This window comes from Camelus dromedarius, chromosome 19 (assembly GCF_036321535.1).
Source record: "Camelus dromedarius isolate mCamDro1 chromosome 19, mCamDro1.pat, whole genome shotgun sequence".
NCBI classification, from domain to species: Eukaryota; Metazoa; Chordata; class Mammalia; order Artiodactyla; family Camelidae; genus Camelus; species Camelus dromedarius.
The window spans coordinates 13,922,596-13,942,282 of record NC_087454.1 but is presented as its reverse complement, the minus strand read 5'-3'; the positions used below and the strand labels follow the sequence as shown (position 1 = coordinate 13,942,282).

Genomic DNA, 19,687 nt, shown 5'->3' with positions numbered 1-19,687 from the left:
TTGTTTACCAATCCACTGTGATTTGTCCACCCGCCATAACCACCATGAGCCATTCTGCAGGTGTTTCCAGACCTTCGGTGTGTGTATCTTCACACACAACTGATTACTATTACTTTCAAAGAAAAGGGATCATTCTGTACAAAGTGCTCTGAAACTTACTTTTTTCCACTTAACAATTTATCCTTGCCAAACTCGAAGGCTTGTATATCCAGCTCTCTAATCCCTTACACAGAGTTCTGAAGCCCAAAAAACTTCTGAAATCTGAACTTTTTTCCCGCAATTCACTTCAATTTTTAAATAAAATGATAATCTCCCACAAACATCTTTGCCAGCCTGAGAATGTATATATATATTTTTAAAGATAAATTACAGAAGTCCAGTTGCAGGATCAAATAGTCTGCTTGTCATAATTACCCTGACAGAAACTGCCAAACAGCCCCTTCCCCCAAACTCTGTACTGATGTCCTCTTGCCAAGACAGAATGAGAGAAGGGATGCGCTTAAAAAGGAAGTTCTTAATTTCTCTCTTCCATTTAAAGATTAGGACATTTCTAAATTTAGAGCACAGATACAACATTTTAAAAACAGATATTGAACATCTTCCCAGAATCTGATGATGGAATTTATTTCTTGTATTTACTTTTCATACAGCATAGAGTTAGCCCACTACTACATCTTAAAATTCTGCCATGAGAATGGCCTGTTTGACTTTAACACTGCCCTCCTCTTGCTCCACATTCTCTTCAGATGTTGTTAATCCTTGCCTGGTGTCCACATTTCCTAGAGAAGTAGTCCTTCCTTAAATTCCAGTGTCCTCAGGAACCCATCTGTCATACCTCCCCAATGTCGGAGATCTAAGCACATCCCCCAGCATAGCTTCCACGCGACCTTTGGCAGCTACTTGGCTAAGTAGTCAGATCTGATAGTAATTAGCACCTTGTGTTCGAGTCGTCTGTATAGAACTCACAGTTTTCCCACAGATTAGTTCCCTGTTTCAGAACTCTCTTTGGAGCCACAATTCCAGTTAGCAGTCCTTCAAATCACTTGGCCTGTTTCCACATTCTGATGCCGACTAGAAGTCATTCCTCCCGGCAGCTCAGCCAATATTCCTACTTTCTCTGTCCACTTCTGAGCTGTGCTTCTGACCACCTGGCTCCAAAGTAATTTAACACCCTTTTCTCTGGAGAGCAGACGTGTATTTCTAAACTGATTGGAAATGGCCCTGTGGCTCTGTGAGCCCTGGAATCCATTCTGAACAGGTCACTTGCCCACCAAAGTTTTCATTAGCTTATAATTTTCTCTTTCCTTTCCATACACCCACTTAGTTGGTTTAACAGGTCTTGGCTTACACTTCAATCAGAAGGAAAATGACGGATATTAACACTTCCTTTGGTAGGAGACAATATAAAACACTGGGGAAATTTTTTTTTTCAGGAAGGAAATTATGCTAGAGAAGATAAAATAGGTGGCATATCAGTATTCAACATAGGAGGTGTCCCAAGGACTGATCAGCATTAGAAACGGTTGAGCTACAAGCTTGAGTTGGCAGGTGGATAAGGGACATGCAGAGGTGGTTTTGTGTGGGCTTTTTATGTGGGTTTTGATTTTATGTCTTTATTTTCATAGCTAAAACCTATCTATATATTTTTTCTATTTTGGGAAGAAAGTAGTATAAATAATAAGCAAATGACACTATTCACATTAAGCCCCCAAAGAGGGGAGGGTATAGCTCAGTCATAGAATGCTTGCTTAACACGCACAAGGTCCTGGGTTCAATCCCCAGCACCTCCATTAAGAAATAATTGAGTAAACAAGCCTAATTACCTCTCCACCCTCAAAAAACCACAATAAGCCCCAAAAGAAGACAGTGACGAAAGAATGCCTGTTTTTCTGACAACAAATTTATTATGCACAACCACAGTGAAGTCTTGGCTATGAATAGTGAAGGTTATAAATTATTAGTCCTGCTAACTGAAAACCAGTGCTATTTTTCCTGTGAAGTCAGAGTCGTATAGCCCAGTGGTGTATCTTCAGGATCCAGAATAGGGGCTGACTAACAATGGCCCCAGGGCCAATCCAGCCTATTGACTGTTTCTATCAATAAAGTTTTATTGAAACACAGCCGCACGCATTTGCTTATGTATTATCTATGACTGCTTTCATGCCACAATGGCAGAAGTGGAGTGGTTACAATAGAGGCTTTATAGCCCATAAATCCTAAGGTACTTACTATTTGGCCTGTTACAGAAAACATGAGCCTCCTCTGATCTAGAACCTCTATCTCTGACTACGTCTACTTCTGGCAGTAGCCCTTTGACCCAAAACCACATGAACAACTAACTGTTCAGCAAAATTCCTTGCTCCTTCTACTTACCGAATGGAAACAGTTTAAGAATCGATCATAATCCATATCCTAACACATCAGGATGAAGAAACCAAGCAAAATATCAATTAGCTGTCTTGTTTTCAGGATTTTAACTTCTGAGCATTCTGTATTCAGACAGAGAATGTTACAAGTTGGTTTCTGGAGCTTTCCGAGCCTTCTGTATTCACATTAAAACTGCTGATGACAAAAACTCTGAAAAGAGACCTGTTACTAAGTTCTGGCATTAAAGCCAAGTAGAAGGCTTTGTGTACTAGTAACTAAAGTTGCTAGTGAGCCAGTTTCTCACATGCACACAGCGTTAACAATACTATCCTACAAAGCCTGTTGAGCCTTGCTATCAGCAGTTTTAACTGAAATTAAGAGCTGAGCCCAAAATGGAGTAATTAGGTATTTTCCTATTGCATCACAGTGTGTGTCTAAATTACCTCCCACTTTTTAGCCTGTTAAACATCTCAGTCATGCAACCACCTGTTAATTCTCCAGGTGTTTAAAAAGTAAACATGTTAAACAAGTTGTGTGATGAACTTGTAACAAGGGTGCCCAAAGCACAAGGTGTAAGGCAAATCTCTCCCCCAGCACTGAATGAGGTGCCATCAAGTCAGCTCCACCATCAACCTCGAGGTACACAGAGATGAGAGGATGTTCAAAAGTAACTACGTGCCGAGCCCTGCAGTATGCAAATTTGATGAAACTTCTGGATTTCTGACAAGTTGAACAATTCCTAAACTGCTTGTGAATTTCACTCTGCAAGGACAGGAAACACCGATGATCCCTTTTATATCCATGTTTAAACTCCCTTTCTGACAAAACCAAACAAAATTAAAGGTCCCAAAGGAGGATTTTTAACAGTTCAGGTTTCCAGACAATGTAATTATTCCAATTTTTATCAAAGGTATGCAACGGAACTCAGAACTGAGAGACACTCCACATGTGATGAGAACCTGTGTTATTTCGAATGTGACGTTATACAATCAACTGAGTTTTAACAATATCCACCAACTGAACTTCTCTTGGTTCCTCTAACTAACTCGGTGCTTTCTGTGCCCATTCTCTACTTGTAGATTAAAGTTTTCTCAAATAAATAGTGTTATTATAAGGTAAAACTGTAGTAATGCTATGAATATCATTTCTATATATGGAATCTCAAAAATAATAAAACCTACAAGCTTTCTGAGTTTGATGTGCTCAAAGTACACTATAATAAAATACAAATGCTTCAGCAAGCCTTCATCAGACTTTGTGGTAAGAACCCAAAAGGCAGGTTTGAGCGTCAGCATACCAACTTCTGCTCTCTAGTTTTGCAGGTTAAGCGGCTTGGAAGTGGTCACTCTGTCCCAATAAGTAACAAGGTGAAAAGACTGAAAACCCAGCAACTCTTCTTGAAGAGAGGGGAGGACACGGAAGACTGCTGCACGCCCCACAACCCCAGACTGGAGAAACCAATAGGTAAACACAGGGAATGTAGCTTCCCAGACAGAGTGGATCACTGTGGGAACCAATGCTGGGGTAGGAAAACCTGAACCGTACTTGCTGGATGGCTGAGCTCAGTGCTGACAACTCATGAGAGCTGAGAACTCCATGGGGATCCGGTCATAGGGGGCCCCACAACGTTGTGAGATTTACCACCAGGAGCTCAATGAGGTTCCCACAGTAAATATCAGAGAAAAATCCCCTTAGGTTTCCAGCAGAAGGAGGGGGGAAGGAACCATTCTGAAATACACCAGTGCACTCTGTTCTTAACAGGGCCTGCCCGCAGGAGAAACTAGCTAACCAGAGCCTGACTGACCTGGGGAAGGGAATACGCAACTCCAACTCACCTAGCCATCCTATCTCACCAAAGAGGAGGAAAAAAACCTGAGAAACGCTTGTTATGTTCACAGTCCAGAGGTCTAGGCCAACTGGAAGACTGAGATCTAGTCATAGGAATACAGGATATTTCCCCGCTTCTCACACCTTGCCATATCACTAAAGGCAGCTCCTTTGAACCAGTAATCATGTCTGGTTATCAAGAAAAATCACAAAGAATTATTACCAGAAAAATCAAAGGCAAAAAACACCCACAATTTGAAAACACAGAGTAAACATCACAAGCAGACATGGCAGAGAAGTGAGAATTACCATAAAACTGTGATGAATACAGGACGGGCTCTAATGGATAAAGCGGGCAGCAGGTGGGAACAAATGGACAAGGTAAGCAGAGATGGAAATCCTAAGAAAGAGCCCAAGGAAATGCTAGAGATCAAAAACAATGTAAGAGAAATGAAGAATGCCTTTATGAACTTACTAGTAGACTGGATGCAGCTGAGGAAAGAATCTCAGAGCTAGAGGATATATCAACAGACTCCTGGAAAATGCAAAGTAAAGAATAAAGACTGAAAGAAAAGAGAAGAGAATATCCAAAGATACTGTGGGATAACTATGTTACGGAACTACCAGAAGGAGAAGAAAGAAAGGAAAAGAAATATTTAAAACAATGATGGCTGAGAATTTCCCCAGACTAAGGCCAGACACCAAACCACAGTTCCAGAAGCTCAGAGAACACCAAGTAGGACACGTGCCAAGAAAACTACACCTTGGCATATCATTTTCAAATTACACTAAACCAAAGATAAAGAAAAAAATCCTGAAAGAAGCCCAGGGATGGGGGAGAACACTTAACCTATAGAGGAACAATAGTAAGAGTTACATCCAACTTCCCCTCAGAAACCAGGCAGGCAGGAAGAGAGTGGAGTGAAACATTTGAAGTGTTGAGAGATAAAAAACCCACCAACCTAGAATTCTGTACCCTGCAAAATTAGCCTTCAAAAATGAAGGGGCAATGAAGATTTTTTCATGCAAAAAGAAATGAAGGCATTTGTTGCCAGTAGACCTGCCTTGCAAAAAATGTTAAAAGAAGTGCTTTAGAGAGAAGGAAAAGAATATACGTCAGAAATGTGAAGCTACATAAAAAAAGGAAGAGCAGTGAGGAAGGAATAAATGGAAGTGCAATAAAAAACTTTTATTTTTCTTATTCTTAATTGATCTAATAGATAAGTTTGTTCAAAGTAATAATAGCAAAAACTAATAAAAATAACAGCAACAAATGATAGCAACAATTTGACTATGTATGCTTATGTTTACATGAAATGAAATGACAGCAACGGTACAAGGGATGGGAGGAAGGAATTAGGATTCTTTTGTTGTTATAAGGTACTCACACCGCCTGTGAAGCAGTGTCGTCCAGGTGAAAGGGGGTTGTTTTCTACTTGGATTAATTGCAAACAAACGTTGCAAACTCTAGGGCAACCACTAAAATAAGTTGTTTTTGTTTTGTTTTGTTTTTAAAGTGTAAATGATATGCTAGGAAAGCAGAGTTTCAACACACTTAGGTTTTCCTGCTCCCTTTCTGGCAGAGAGCCTGGGTAACCGACTGACTGGCAAAAGCAGCAGGGAAGTAAGAGTGAGAGGATAGGGGGCCAAGACATGTCACCAACTGGACAGTCAGGTTCTGAGTGGCTGACCTTTGGGTCACGTGGGGTAACGGAGACAATGGAGCAATGACGGTGCCCTGAGGACTACGAGAGTTAGGACTTAGGCTCTAAATACCTTTTAAGAGACTGGAGTCAAAATTCCAGGTAATATAAAGACAAGGGATCGAGGCCTGGTCAGTTACTACATGCCAGGGACAGGTATCCCATAGGGAAGTCACAGAACCAAATCCTGAGGCAAAAGGGGGGAAACAGCCAAGAGTTGCAAGATAATAAATGCCTGAGAGTCAAAAGGGTTAATGGTGAAGAACTAGGAACCAAGAGGATCAAAATGAAAACAAGGACTTAGCAAAAAGCATTAAGAGACACTGAAGTCACGGATGAGAAACGAAGCAGCAAGGAAACCTCAAGAGTAAGTGAAGGCCTTAACAACTGAGGATGTGTTCTGATGCTAAGGCAGGTCTGATGTTTCTCTTGGGATCTTCTGTTGTGCTTCCTGCAGGGGCAGCTGCCTGTAGTCAGGGTGTGGGCAACGTGGGGCCCATTAAGCTCAGTCTGAAATGGGATCGCGTTTGGCTGAAGAGGGAAAGTAGTGTAGTGTACTGGGGAGGTCGGTTTTTGATAAAAGCAGAAAGAAAAGAACTGAGTCTATAGATAGATCCTGCCATTTATAAGCTGTAAGAAAGTAGGTCGCATATAGACACCAAGGCAGACAGAAAAGGAGGCAGCTTTGATGAATCAAAGAAAACAGCTAAATGATTAGAGCACATGATGCAAGAAATGTGACAAATGATCACATTTGTGTTTCAGAAAGAGCTTCCTAATGGTGTTAAGTATGGAGCGCACAGGAAGGTCAGAGGTTGAAGACTGCGAGAGGATGCTGAGGTGGTTTGGAAAAAATAACAGCATCTCAGATGAAGCGAGGTGCAAGGAGAGGAGGTGAGATGATGTGAGAGACAGCGGAGAGGTGGGATGGGTGCATCTGGGCAGACAGGAGACCAGAGGAAGACGCCAAGAGGGCTGAGGTGGGGGAGGTGTCCTGCACTGAGGTAAGGAATCTAGACTGACAAGCAGGTTTGGGGATGGGGGGAAGGGAGGGAAATTGGGTTTCAAATTCAGTGTTTGATGTGGCTGGCTGGGAGACACTGGGAGAGTTAACGAGAAGGAAGTCAGATACAAGGGTATGGTGCTAAGAAGAGACATGTGGGACGCAGATTTGGGAGTCATGAGGCAATGGGTGTGGTTTAAAGCAGGAGAAGGATGTGATTGCACAGGGAGTATTAAGGACACAAGAAAATTCAGGTTAAAATCCAAGCGAAGAATAGCTCTCTGACGGCTGTAAAATGAGTGGGCTGGATTAAACCGTAGTTTTCAACCGTGGTTGCAGGTTAGAATCACGGGGGAGACTTTATTCACTTACTTATTTTTTAATTGTGGGAAATACATAACATAAGATCTACCCTATTACCAAACATTTAAGTGCACAACACAGTATTGTTAACTACTGTTGTACAGCTTTCCAGAACTTTTTCATCTCACATGGCTGAAACTCTACACTAACTACACAGCAACTTCCTGCTCCTCCCCTCTCCCCCTGTCCTGGGCAACCACCATTCTACTCTCTGCTTCTATGAGTTTAGACACCTCATATAAGTGGGATCATACAGTGTTTGTTCTTCTGTGATTGGCTTCTTTCACTCAGCATAATGTCCATAGGTTCATCATACTGTAGCCTGTGACAGAACCTTCTGCTTTTTCAAGGCTGTATATTCCTTGATCTGTACTGTAAACTAGACTTCTATTCTGAGTTTTATACCAATAAAATTAAAACTCACATATTTTGGCTCACCACACTTTTGTGCTCCTGCTGGTAGTCTGTGGTGCACTCACCAATGCAAAAACTTTCGGGGCAGATTGGCCTAATGCCCACTCGCATATAAAGGTGGTTTTCTTTACCTGTGATGTATTGCCAATATTGCATGACTTTTTCTTTCTTTCTTTTTTTTTTTTTGCATTTCATTAAAATTAGGTTTATACAAACTATAAGTCTTTGTCTATAAAAATCGCCTTTTAAACTGAATGAACAGACTTTTGGGGGCCACTCTAGATTCTTAGCTTAACTCAGCACAGTCTTTGGGCAAACTTCTTCCCCCTGTGGGCCTGTTTACTCATTTGTAAAATGGGGAGATGAGACTAGATCAGTGGTCCTCACCGAGGGCCATTTTGCCCCTCACTGGACACACAATGGCAATGTGTGAGGACATTTTTGGTTGTCACACTTGGGGAGGGTTGCTATTGGCATCTACTGAGTAGAGGCCTACAGTGCACAGGACAGCCCTCTCCCCAACTGAAGAACCATCCAGCCCCGAATGTCAACAGTGCTGAGGTTGAGAAACCCTGGACTAGCTAATATCGACCAGCTCTAAAATGCCAGGACTCACTGGGGAGCCTTTAAGTGTACCAGTGCTCCAGCCCTAGGCCCCAGTGATGCTGATTTAATTGGCACGGTGGGACCTATGCAAGTGTATTATTTAAATGCTCTTGAGTTTTCCAATGAGCAGCTGAAGTTTGAAAACCACTAGCCAAGATGATCCCTAAGGTCTTTTCCAGCTGTTGACCTCTATTCTTCTAGATCAGCCCCCCACCCCACCCCCATCTTCCAGCTGTCACCATTCTGGGTTCTGAAGTCTATAAGGCATCTTCATTCTTAACCTCCATATTATGCCTGTAGCTTTGCCTTATTTCTTGATCCCTTCCTTTACTTAAAAACGGATTCTCTGCAGGAATTCCTCTGGGGCACCCTGAGGCTTTGGCTGCAGAGACAGGCTGCTGTTATATATTAAGTTCCCTACGTGGTGAGAGCTTTTGAAAAATAAATGGAAAGCTAATTGAATAAACGTGAACCTTTATTTTGTTATCTATGTATAAAACATTAGAAGCTTAATTAAAAGTACTTGACATTATCAGCACTCAATCACAACCTCACGTTCATACTCAACATTTTTAGATGGTGTCCCTAAGATGATGATAATCACTCAAAATCACTGAGAAGGAGGAAAAACATGTCCATGGAATGGGGACCTCAAAATTTAGAAATTAAAAAAAAAAATCAATGATGTGAAATATGTTTGGTGATCAAAAATACCCCCAAAATACTCAAGGAAATAAACTCTTCAAAAATCTCATCTGCTTTTCGTTTATAAGGCACATATAATACTCCCGTGTTCTATGAGAAACAACTCTACTGTGAGGGTGGTAGGAAAAGTAAAGAAAAATAAAGCTGCCCTGACTTTACCTGTTTTTTCATCTCTTACTTTCTAGTAAGATCTGCAAGATAATGGAAATGACCATAAACACTGCTGACTATAGTCTTTTTAAAAAATTTATCTTCACTGATGTATCATTGATTTACAATGTTGTGTTAGTTTCAGGTATATGGCAAAGTGATTCAGTTTTATATATAAATATTTTTGGGTTTTTACAAGATATTGAATATAGTTCCCTGTGCTATATAGTAGGTCCTGTTACTTACCTATTTTATATGTAGTAGTATGTATATGTTAATCCCAAACTCCTAATTTATCCCTTTCTCTGACTCCTTTCCCCTTTGGTAACCATAGTTTGTTTTTTATGTCTGTGAGTCTATTTCTGGTTTATAAGTAAGTTCATTTGTGTATGTGTGTGTGTATATACATATTTTTGTTGTTGTTGTTTCCACATATAAGTGATATCATATGATATTTGTCTTTCTCTGAGTGCTGACTGTAGTAAATTTCCTTCTCTCCCTCCTGTTACAGCAAATTCAAGGAGAGTTCCCATGTTCTTTAGTTTCTTGAATCTCCACAGTGGGGGGCCCAGGATAAGCATTTCTTGGAGGACACTAAAGCAGCAGACCTCTAAGAGTGGAAGTTAGAAAAGAGATAAGTGAATTTGTTCACCTGACTGTAATGGGGCGCAAATAAAATAACCAGGCCATCGTGGAAATGTACCACAGATTCTAAAGCACAGCAGGTGTCAGTGGGAGACTATTTTTCAGCCCTATGGTTTCTAAAATAACCTCAAGGGAAGGAAGGTGCCACAATCAGCCTCATGTTGTCACAGCGGGGGTGGGAGAGGAGCAGGGGCACCTTTTACCCTGGCAGGTCCTTAACTAGGCAACAGATGTGGGAAGAAAATGCAAATAGGGAATTCTGCATTAACCCAGCAGTTATCTGATAAAATAAAACATGAGTTGCCATATCGCTTATATCAAGCTTACCTTACTTTCTAAAGAGAATATTTGTTTGCAAGGAAAGGTCATTCTTTTGAAAACAAAGGCAGGGCTGGCACAAAAGAAAGGAAGGAGACAACTATTATGTGGTGATCAGTGTTGCCAAAGCGAAAAGCCATTACAAGCAGTCAGAGAACAAATAGCCTTTCAACATAAAACAAATCTCTGCAAAGCAAAAAAGCAAAATCAAAGAGTACGAAGCACGACACACACACACACACACACACACACACACACACACACACACACACACACACACACACACACACACAATGATTCTTTCCAAGCTCCTTGGTAAGGCAACCTCCGGGTGCTCAGACGTAGCACAGGGGAACACGGGTTGTTATGAATATCAAGTCAATATCACTCATCTTCACTCTGCTCTTCCAACCAACCAAAGAGAACCACCTTCACCTCTCCTCTGGATTACTGCAGTGGTATTTTCTTTCTTGGACTACCTGGGTCCAATTTTCACCCTCTGAATCAAGAGCTGGTAAAATAGGGTCTAAGGGCCAAATATGACTGGCTGCCTAGTTCTGCACAGTCTGCAGCTTGTTTTTACATTTTCAAACGGCTGGGGGAAACAAAAACCCAAACACAAACCCAAGAATGAGAAACAAACAAACAAGAGTACTGGTGGCCTGTGAAAATTACATGAAATTGAAAGTCCCATAAAGTTTTATCGGCACACAGCCACACTCACTCGTCCATGTATTGTCTAGGGCTGCTTGTGTGTGGCAATGGCAGACCGGCATGGCTGTAACAGCAACCCTAAGGCCCATAAAGCCAAAAATATTTACTATCTAGCCTTTGACATAAAGAGTTTGCCAACCCCAGCTTTAAATCACTGGCGTGCAATCCTGGCTGCACGCTGGAATCACTGGGGGATTTAAATAATACTGATGTCTGGGGGCCAACGCCAGAGATTCTGATTTAACTGATCTGGGGTGCAGCCTGGGATTTGGAATTTTAAAAATCTTTGCCGATGATGCTAGCTTGAACCCAGGGTTTGGAACCACTGCTTAACACATGTCTGTCCTGAGGCCAGGGTGAGTTCTCTAGTGTATGGTCATTACATGTCACTCTCCTCTTCAAAAACCTGCAAAGGCTCCCTGTTTGCTCAGAGAATCAGATTTCAAGTTTTACATGAGGGCTTCGGCCCACTTTCCCCAATAACACCAAAGACAATGTCTTGTTCCTGACATTTTCTTGAGTCCACATCTTGCTAATGCTATTTCCTTTGCCTGGAATACCTCCCCTACCATCTCCATGTATTAAATTCATTCTGAAAAGCCTAGTTCGAAGGTTATCTCTTTCTTGCTGGATCCTCCTACACGCTCCCACAGATCTCTTTACCACTTTTCCGTGTCAATACCTCCTTGAGGGCAGAAGCCGCGTCCGCTCATCTGGGTAGCATCCCTTCCCTCCACAACTCTTCATTAATGTGCCTTGCCTATGGGAGCTGTCCAATAAATGCCACCATCCCCTTAATCCCACAACATTTTGGTTTAATCTTCATTGAGCCTTCTAGACCCTCACACTACCCACCCAGGTCACCTTTTCTCTGCAGGCTCTCGACTCATGAACACAGCACTCAACTTCAGTAACCTCAGCTTCCCTCTGTCCTTCATTTTCCCTACAGACTCTTGGCTTCTCATCTTATATTAATCTAATTACTTGCCCCCTAAGTAATCCGGGTGCCATCTGTGAACTAAGGCCATCTCAGCACTCCTTGGTCATTCCTTCATTAGGAGACAGTCAGCTGCTATTCCAATCCCTCTTAAGAGCCTCCTCACCAGTTTTTCTGTCTCCATTCTCACCTCTATATCCAAAATACATTCTCCCAGCTTTAAAACTTAGCCATTAATATAATCAATTATTCATTCATTTGCCATATTTATTGTGTGTCCATCATGCTGCAGGGACCATATTAAGCACTGGTGAGACAGAAAGCAAGTCACAGGCCAGTGGACTCAACAGAGCTTACAAACTAGCAGGGAGAAATAATCACCATACTTAACCAGCAACCAGGAACACAGTAAGTACTTAAATGCTGAATGCGTTCCAAAAATTCTGAGGATTAACACTACCTGCTAAGCTGCTATGCTAATGGATGAGCTGATTATGATTTGCACACTGATTTCTAAATTTAAACGCAAATTTATTTCATGTTGGATAGAATTATTTTTACAACTATAAATGGTACTTCAAGATGATAATTGTAAAAATTCTGGAATTTGAAACTATTTCCATGGGATTCTGCCCTTGAATCAACTTACATTTTATGCACCATTTTTTTTTCATTGTTTTTGTTAGCATGCTTGCACTCTCATAAAGCTTGCTCCTTTCTCTGACAAGTTATACCTAGGATAGGGGAACAACAGCATCCAGTACCTTTTTCCAGGTAGAAAAATATTAGGAAAGGACATAATCAACGGCTATATGTCATGCATTACCCTTACCTTAAAAATAAATAAGTAATGAACTATAGAGATGATCCGTGAAAGTAAAACCACCATATACAAAAACAGATGAAAAACCAGATTTCTTCTGTAGAGCACAGGGAACTATATTCAATATCTTGTAGTAACCTTTAATGAAAAAGTATATGAAAATGAACATACGTATGTCTATGCATGACTGGGACATTGTGCTGTACACTAGAAACTGGCACACTGTGACTATACTTCAATAAAAAATAAATAGGCAAAGAAAACAACCAGTAACAGTTCAGAAAGTAGTCAGATCTGATCTGCTAGCCATATATTTGATACTAGCTTTTATAATGCACCCAAAACACCTGACAGCGCGAGAAGAAGTGTTACATCCCCACGGAGGTCCTCCACCCCAACCCCCCTCCCTTTGGTTACTCTGAAGCTAAATAGTTTGACAAAGGAAAAGAAAACTGGATTTGATCTAATTCCTGTTACATTTTCTTTCATACACTTTTAGAATTTCTAAACCAATTCATATATATAAATATTACCCATGCAGGAGGAGGTTTCACTGTTATTTCTAAAATTTTAAAAATTCGTTTAACACGTGACGACCACTCATTCTCACAGCACTATTTTAGAATTACCGGTTACAGTGTGAAAACTCTCGAAGTCTGGCCCATCATCACCACCCAGCAAACAGTGTAGGGCAACAAATCTGTTGCCATCTATCTTTTTATTTTTATCTTCAAAGTTTCACTGTGCTATAAACTACTTGAAATTAGAGAGTGGGCGGGACAAGTGGTTTTATTTTTTTTTCTAATTGCTTAATAATAATGTCTGATGCCTATAAATTATTTTAGTAAGGACAAATTATACAATTAAAAAAAGTAAAAATAGGAAGTCACATCAGAGGTCTAAATATGAGAGAAAAATATTTTGCAAGGGGATGAAATAAATGCAGGTGGGTTTTTTCTAATTAGTACCCTGGAGTCCTGTGTCCTTCTGTATTGTCATTAAATATGTTTCTTCCTTTTATTTAAAGAGAGATGGTAACATGCTTTTACTGAATCTAACATTCAATGAGCTCAGGGGCTCAACATCGGGAAACACGTTGTAAAGTCTGGTTCGGCGCAAACTCTGTTAACGCTCCGAGCCTCAGACTGCCTTCCAGAGGCTAATCCACACTGCATCCAGAGGGAAAAAAGGATGAAAAAAGAATGGAGGAAACTAAATTTCTCTGACCCACAGATAAGCTGCTCTACCGTTCTAAAAAACTGATCAAAACCAATGCATCTCCTTCATGACCCTGAATTAACCCCTGGTATCACCGCACTTGAAGAGAAGCTGCAAAACTGTTTTCTGCCAGTTACTGCTGCATCTCCAGATAAGCCCACAACTCGTTTTCATTACGATTTCTCCACTGGGACCGGGAAGGTCAGATGTGACAATGTAGGTCTGATAACTCCCCTACTGTCTACATCTAATTTAGCACCTACTGTAAAACATCATTTCTATCAGCAATGCGCTCATCGCTGATATCTCTCTGCCCCATCCCATCAATACTAAGAGTCTGAAATTCATTTCAGGGGTGGCTGGGCTTTTTGACCTATTTTCTCCTCAAGTGCTACGTCAAAAATAGACTTATTTTTGTTCCATGTATTAAACATACACATTTTCTTTATCTTTGGCCTTTATGACAAAGGAGTCTTTATTTGACAAGCAGAAGACAATTTAATATACAGCTCAATCTTCTCCAGTCTCTTGTCTTCATGTCACTTCAGAAATCAGTCGATTCTTTTTTTATGTTGTGGAGCGAGGTTATTGCGCAGACAGCCAGTGGATGAAAATTTCTAGGGTTGGCTCTAAGCCAAGCAGTGCTTTCAGCCAATGGCAAGAAGGGTGCAGGTGAGGGTGGGAGGGCAGGTGGGTGGCAGAGGCCTAGGCAGTGAGAAAAAGGGCAAGACAGGAGGAACACAACGTAGCTGAGGTTTGCCCTGCGCCCTCCCCTTCCAACACTTCAGACCATCCAGCTATATATAATTCATGTCACAATAGCATTCAGAGAAATTAACCCACGTTCACATAGGAGGGGAAAAAATGCCCACAGAGTGTAGGCTTCTGGACCAAATGGCAGGTCTGACCATTGTAAGTAATGAGAATACAGACAGAACGTGATACTTCAACTAAGTCCACCCGAGACCTCCTCGGAGGCCGAAGGGCTGCGACCCCATCAGCCAGGCTCTGCCTTCCCGGAGCCTGTGCCCATCACCTGAGGCACGTTCTCAGGGCTTCCAGCAGGCCTCCTACTCAGCCCCGGGATAGGGTTCTCGCATCCTAACCAGCCTCTCATCTCTTGCCTCTCTTTCCTTCTGTCTTCAAAGAGGAAGAGCTAAGAAGTGAGAAGACCCTGGCCATCCACTTATAGTGAATATTGTGCGCTTTGTGCTTTTTCATTGGGAGATGATCCTAAGGTGTTAAAAAAAAAATCCTGTAGGTTTAAACATACATGCATGTTTACAATGCAAAATGACAAGAAAATCTTAGAAAAAGCTCAATAAACTACCTATGATGACTTTAAAGGAGTTATGCTTAAAGCAACTTTCATCAATGTCAAAGTCCATAAACATGAGATGAAATGTCAATAAAATGTTCAATACAGTGTCTGCATAGAGTCATCACGTAATAAATGTTGGCTCCTATTATGAACATGCAAGCTCCTTAATTAGTTTCAATTAACATAACTGTCACAGTTCAATAATATCACTTGTATTCATTGTCTTATCACAAGTTAAAGTGTAACAAATGTCTGTCTAGCTATAGTTACTAACATACGTGACCCTCATAAACTTTCTTCATAAATGACTAGATGTATCCCTCCATGAAGTCAAAGAATGACGATGAATTTCACACCAGTATGTCACAGAGCGACACCAGAAAACAACACTGGCTGTTGCCTTCTAACCGTTACTTAAGTTCACATAAACTTCAGTTTTGACTGGTGGCACCTACACTGCCAACTAAAAATTGGCATTTGCCATCTCCCTCTGCAAGGATTAAATCATGAGCTGCTACAGCCATGGACCTTCAACACACCCTGAAAGGAGTTCAGGGTGGAGATCAGGAATGAGGTGCTCTGTGCTCTGGGAAAAACTGGCATAACAGGCCTTCAGATAGATATTTTCAGAAGAAAATTGTACAAGCCCAAATTCTTGCATCTCTTCATATCTAGAAAAGCACTAAGGTCATTAACAGTGACACCTGCTCCTCCTGACTAGCAGGAAGCCTCTGCCAAAATGTGTGCTTGACTGCAGGTCCCCCCTTCACTAAAATAATGTGTAATACTAATGCTCTCCCCGGCCTTTTCAGAGCAGTTCCCCACAGCTGTCTGAAATGCTGTCTCCTGGGCTATAATCCTTATTTTGCCCCAAATAAAAGTTAACTCACAACTCTGACATTGTGCTTTTTTTCAGTTGACAGCACATTCTCTCAATTTCAAAAGCAAAAAAATTCCAGTGTCCTCAACTCTTACTTTACAGAATTCATATGACATTTACAGCTTCTCTTGCTTCATGTCCCTTCCCCTGGCGTATAAAGTCTGACATGACTGACCCCCGTCCATCTTGCCCACTTCATTTCCTGCAAGTTTCCCCATCACCCACCATACTTCAGCCGCAAAGCCCTCCTCTTTGTTTCTCTATGATCATCCCTTTCCAAGGCTGTTTTGTGAGACAGTTCCTCTGCCTAGAGTCTTCTTCCCTAGAGATCTTCACAAGGCTGGCTGCCTGTTCTGATCTGAGTTCAGATATCACCACCACAGAAAGGCCTTTAGATCACAAAGGATTCCCCCTGCCATTACTGATTATATTCAACTATTTTAATTTACTACATACTTGCTGTATTTTGCTGGTTTTGTTTGTTGTGTTCTCCCCTGTGCTAGAGTGTAAGCTCCGTGAGGGGAGAGTCCTGTCCATGCTGCTCAGCACTGTTGGGTTCGGCACAGAGTGAATTCAAAAATATGTGCTGTGTGAGCAGGAAGCAAAGATCATACAGGTGGTTCTTGTGATCACAAGGCAGGCTTGGCAAAAACCTTGTAATCCCACATTTTAAAAATACGGGAGACAGCCAAGACATGGAAACAACCTAAACATCCATCGACAAAGGACTGGATGAAGAAGTTATAGTATCTTTATACAATGGAATACTACTCAGCCATAAAAAATAATAAAATAATGCCATTTGTAGCAACATGGATGGACCTAGAGATCAACATTCTAAGTGAAGTAAGCCAGAAAGAGAAGGAAAAATACCATATATCATTCATATGTGAAATCTAAAAAAAAGAAAAAGAAAAGGACACTATGAACTCATCTATAAAACAGAAACAGACTCCCAGACTAAGTAAACAATCTTATGGTTACTGTGGAAAGGGGGTAGGAAGGGATAAATTTGGGAGTTTGAGATTTACGAACGTTAGCCACTATATATAAAAACAGATTTTAAAAAGTTTCTTCTGGATAGCACAGGGAACTGTGTTCAATATCTTGCAATAATCTTTAATGAAGAAAATATGAAATGACTATATGTATGTATATGCATGACTGGGACATTCTGCTGGATACCAGAAATGGATACATTGTAACTGACTGTACTTCAATTTAAAAAAAAAAAGACAAAAAAAGACAGAAAGAAAGAAAGACAGAAAGAAAGACAGAAAGAAAGACAGAAAGAAAGACAGAAAGAAAGAAAGAAAGAAAGAAAGAAAGAAAGAAAGAAAGAAAGAAAGAAAGAAAGAAAGAAAGAAAAAGAAAGAAAGAAAGAAAGAAAGAAAGAAAGAAAGAAAAGAAAAGAAAAGAAAAGAAAAGAAAAGAAAAGGAAAAAAGAAAAAGAAATGAAAAGAAAGAAAGAAAGAAAGAAAAGCTGAGGAATGGTCTCAATTAAAGACGACTAAAGAGAGACATGACAACTAAATGCAGGATCTTGAATATATATATGTATAACTGAATAACTATGCTGTACACCAGAAACTAACACAACATTGTAAATCAACTATAATTAAAAAAATAAATTAAAATTTAAAATATTTTAAAAATTTATAGGGCCTATAAAAAAAATCAATGTTATGATAGAAGAACAACTTTGGAAACCAATACTTTTTGGTCAAAGTGTTACAAACTTGCTTTGAATTTCCAGGATAAACATTCATTTTACTGTTTATATGAGCATGGGGCAAAGAGTGAGAAAGAGTGAACTCTAAGTCTCAGGCGTTTTACTTACTAGTTATGTAACCTTGGGTAAGTTTACTTAACTTCTCTGAGCCTCAGCTAACTTCCTCTGTAAAGTAAGAAATAAGACCAGATACCTAAAAGTATTGTTGGAAGAATAACATGAGACAAAGTACACGAAAAGCACAGACTACAGTTCTGGCACAAATTAACATTCAAACAATGGGAGTTTCTTTTCCCTGCCATATGACTTCTAATCTTACATACCACTTCTATGAAGGCACTTTGTTATGGGCAGCAAAAATAAAGGATCAGAACGTTTACCATAGGTTATAAGATCTCAGAGAACACATGATTAGCAGAAAGATTTTTGTCCATTTGAATGCTTATCTGCTCACATTTAGTTTGTTACTCCTTAATTATGAAATAAACACGATTCTAAGAGGCAGGAGTTTGAAGAGTGCCATGTTAAATTGCCAAATATATTCTGTTGACCACAATACACATTTAACATTAGCTCTAACACTTAGAATTACACTTGTAAATCCCCTGGAGGGTTATAAATATGGAGTTATTAATGAATCATAGTTATCACAGAAAGAAATAAGATTAAAAGATAAGACAGATCATTATAAGGTTCTCTACCTGTAGAAGTTACTCCAAAGAGTCTACTCAGTTCGAAAATTGTGATTCAGGTAATAAAAAGTGAGTTCAAATTGAATATTACAATTGTAATAAATCAACTTCATATAAAAGGCATAAAAGAATTATGTAGATCTTCTCAATAAAACAAGGTGTGTAATCATAACTGAAAAAATAGTTAGACTAAAATATAATAAAGATGACTTTCCAAAGGATACAGTTTGCATTCTTTGTATTTAATATAAATTCACTCAGCCCTTCTCAACCCTAATACCCACCACCATTCAGCATCTGAGAGAAAAACTTACAACCACACATCTTCCTACTGTTTCGGTAATTATACATTCATAAAAGAAGCAGGATAAAAATAATGTCAAAATGAAAGCGAGAAATTAAAAAATGTTAGAAACAAGTTATTACATTTTTTCTACAGGTTTAAAAAAGAGATTTTCTGTAAGGTCACGATGAAGTACAAATTAAGACTCAAGGCTCTCAAATCACCTCTGACTCTTCACAGTCCTACAGTTAGATTATTTTAGAAAACTTGTAATATGAAGGTTCCCAAGACAAACCATGGTTCCAAAGTAAAACCTGATTTTTCTTACAGTGGCTTGTAATTAACAGAAGAGTCATATGAAAGAGTTTAGGTATCAACAAAAATCTGTGCTTTCCTTATCTTTGCCATCCTGATCAAAACATGGCTCCATCCTGGGTTACAGTCCTGCGTGTCTAGTGCATGTCTGGTCCTGTGGTTTGACAACATGAAGCTGATTTACAGGACAATGGAATTCAGTTCATCAATGTCCCATCAGGACTTAATAAAAAGTTAGGCACTGCTCTGCGGCAGGCAGGTAAGAGGTCAGATTCAGAGGCCAGAAAATTAGGGGTACCCTGAGGGAAGGCTGGGATCTTCTAAAGAATGATTCAAGCTGAGAGGAATCAGGAGTAAGCTCTCCCCCACCTAAGAAAACCCCACCGTGGCAGTAAAAATGAATGGTGGTGTCACTGGTGCCAGCTCCTTACTGTGGGGTTTCACTGGGTCTCCTGAAGAGGTTCCTGGGTAGTGAGCTGCTGCGTCAGTCCACATCCAGGCTCTCACTTTTTATGCCCCCGAGAGCACTTCTCTCTTAAAAACAGTACTTACTGTCTTTCAGGGTATCTTGGCAAGACACTCTGCTTCGATTTACTCCACACATTAGTCACATTTGTTAAATTCTCTACCATTTCAGGTTCAAGATGGAAGACAACCAAAGGGCCTGACCC

The 19,687-nt window shown here is 40.3% G+C and overlaps 1 protein-coding gene across 6 annotated transcripts in view; it reads right to left on the bottom strand.

Moving 5' to 3' along the window:
* The window catches only part of CDKAL1 (CDK5 regulatory subunit associated protein 1 like 1), a 538,667-nt gene that overhangs the window by 107,751 nt on the left and 411,229 nt on the right, over positions 1-19,687 (bottom strand). The gene's annotated exons all lie outside the window — the stretch shown is intronic.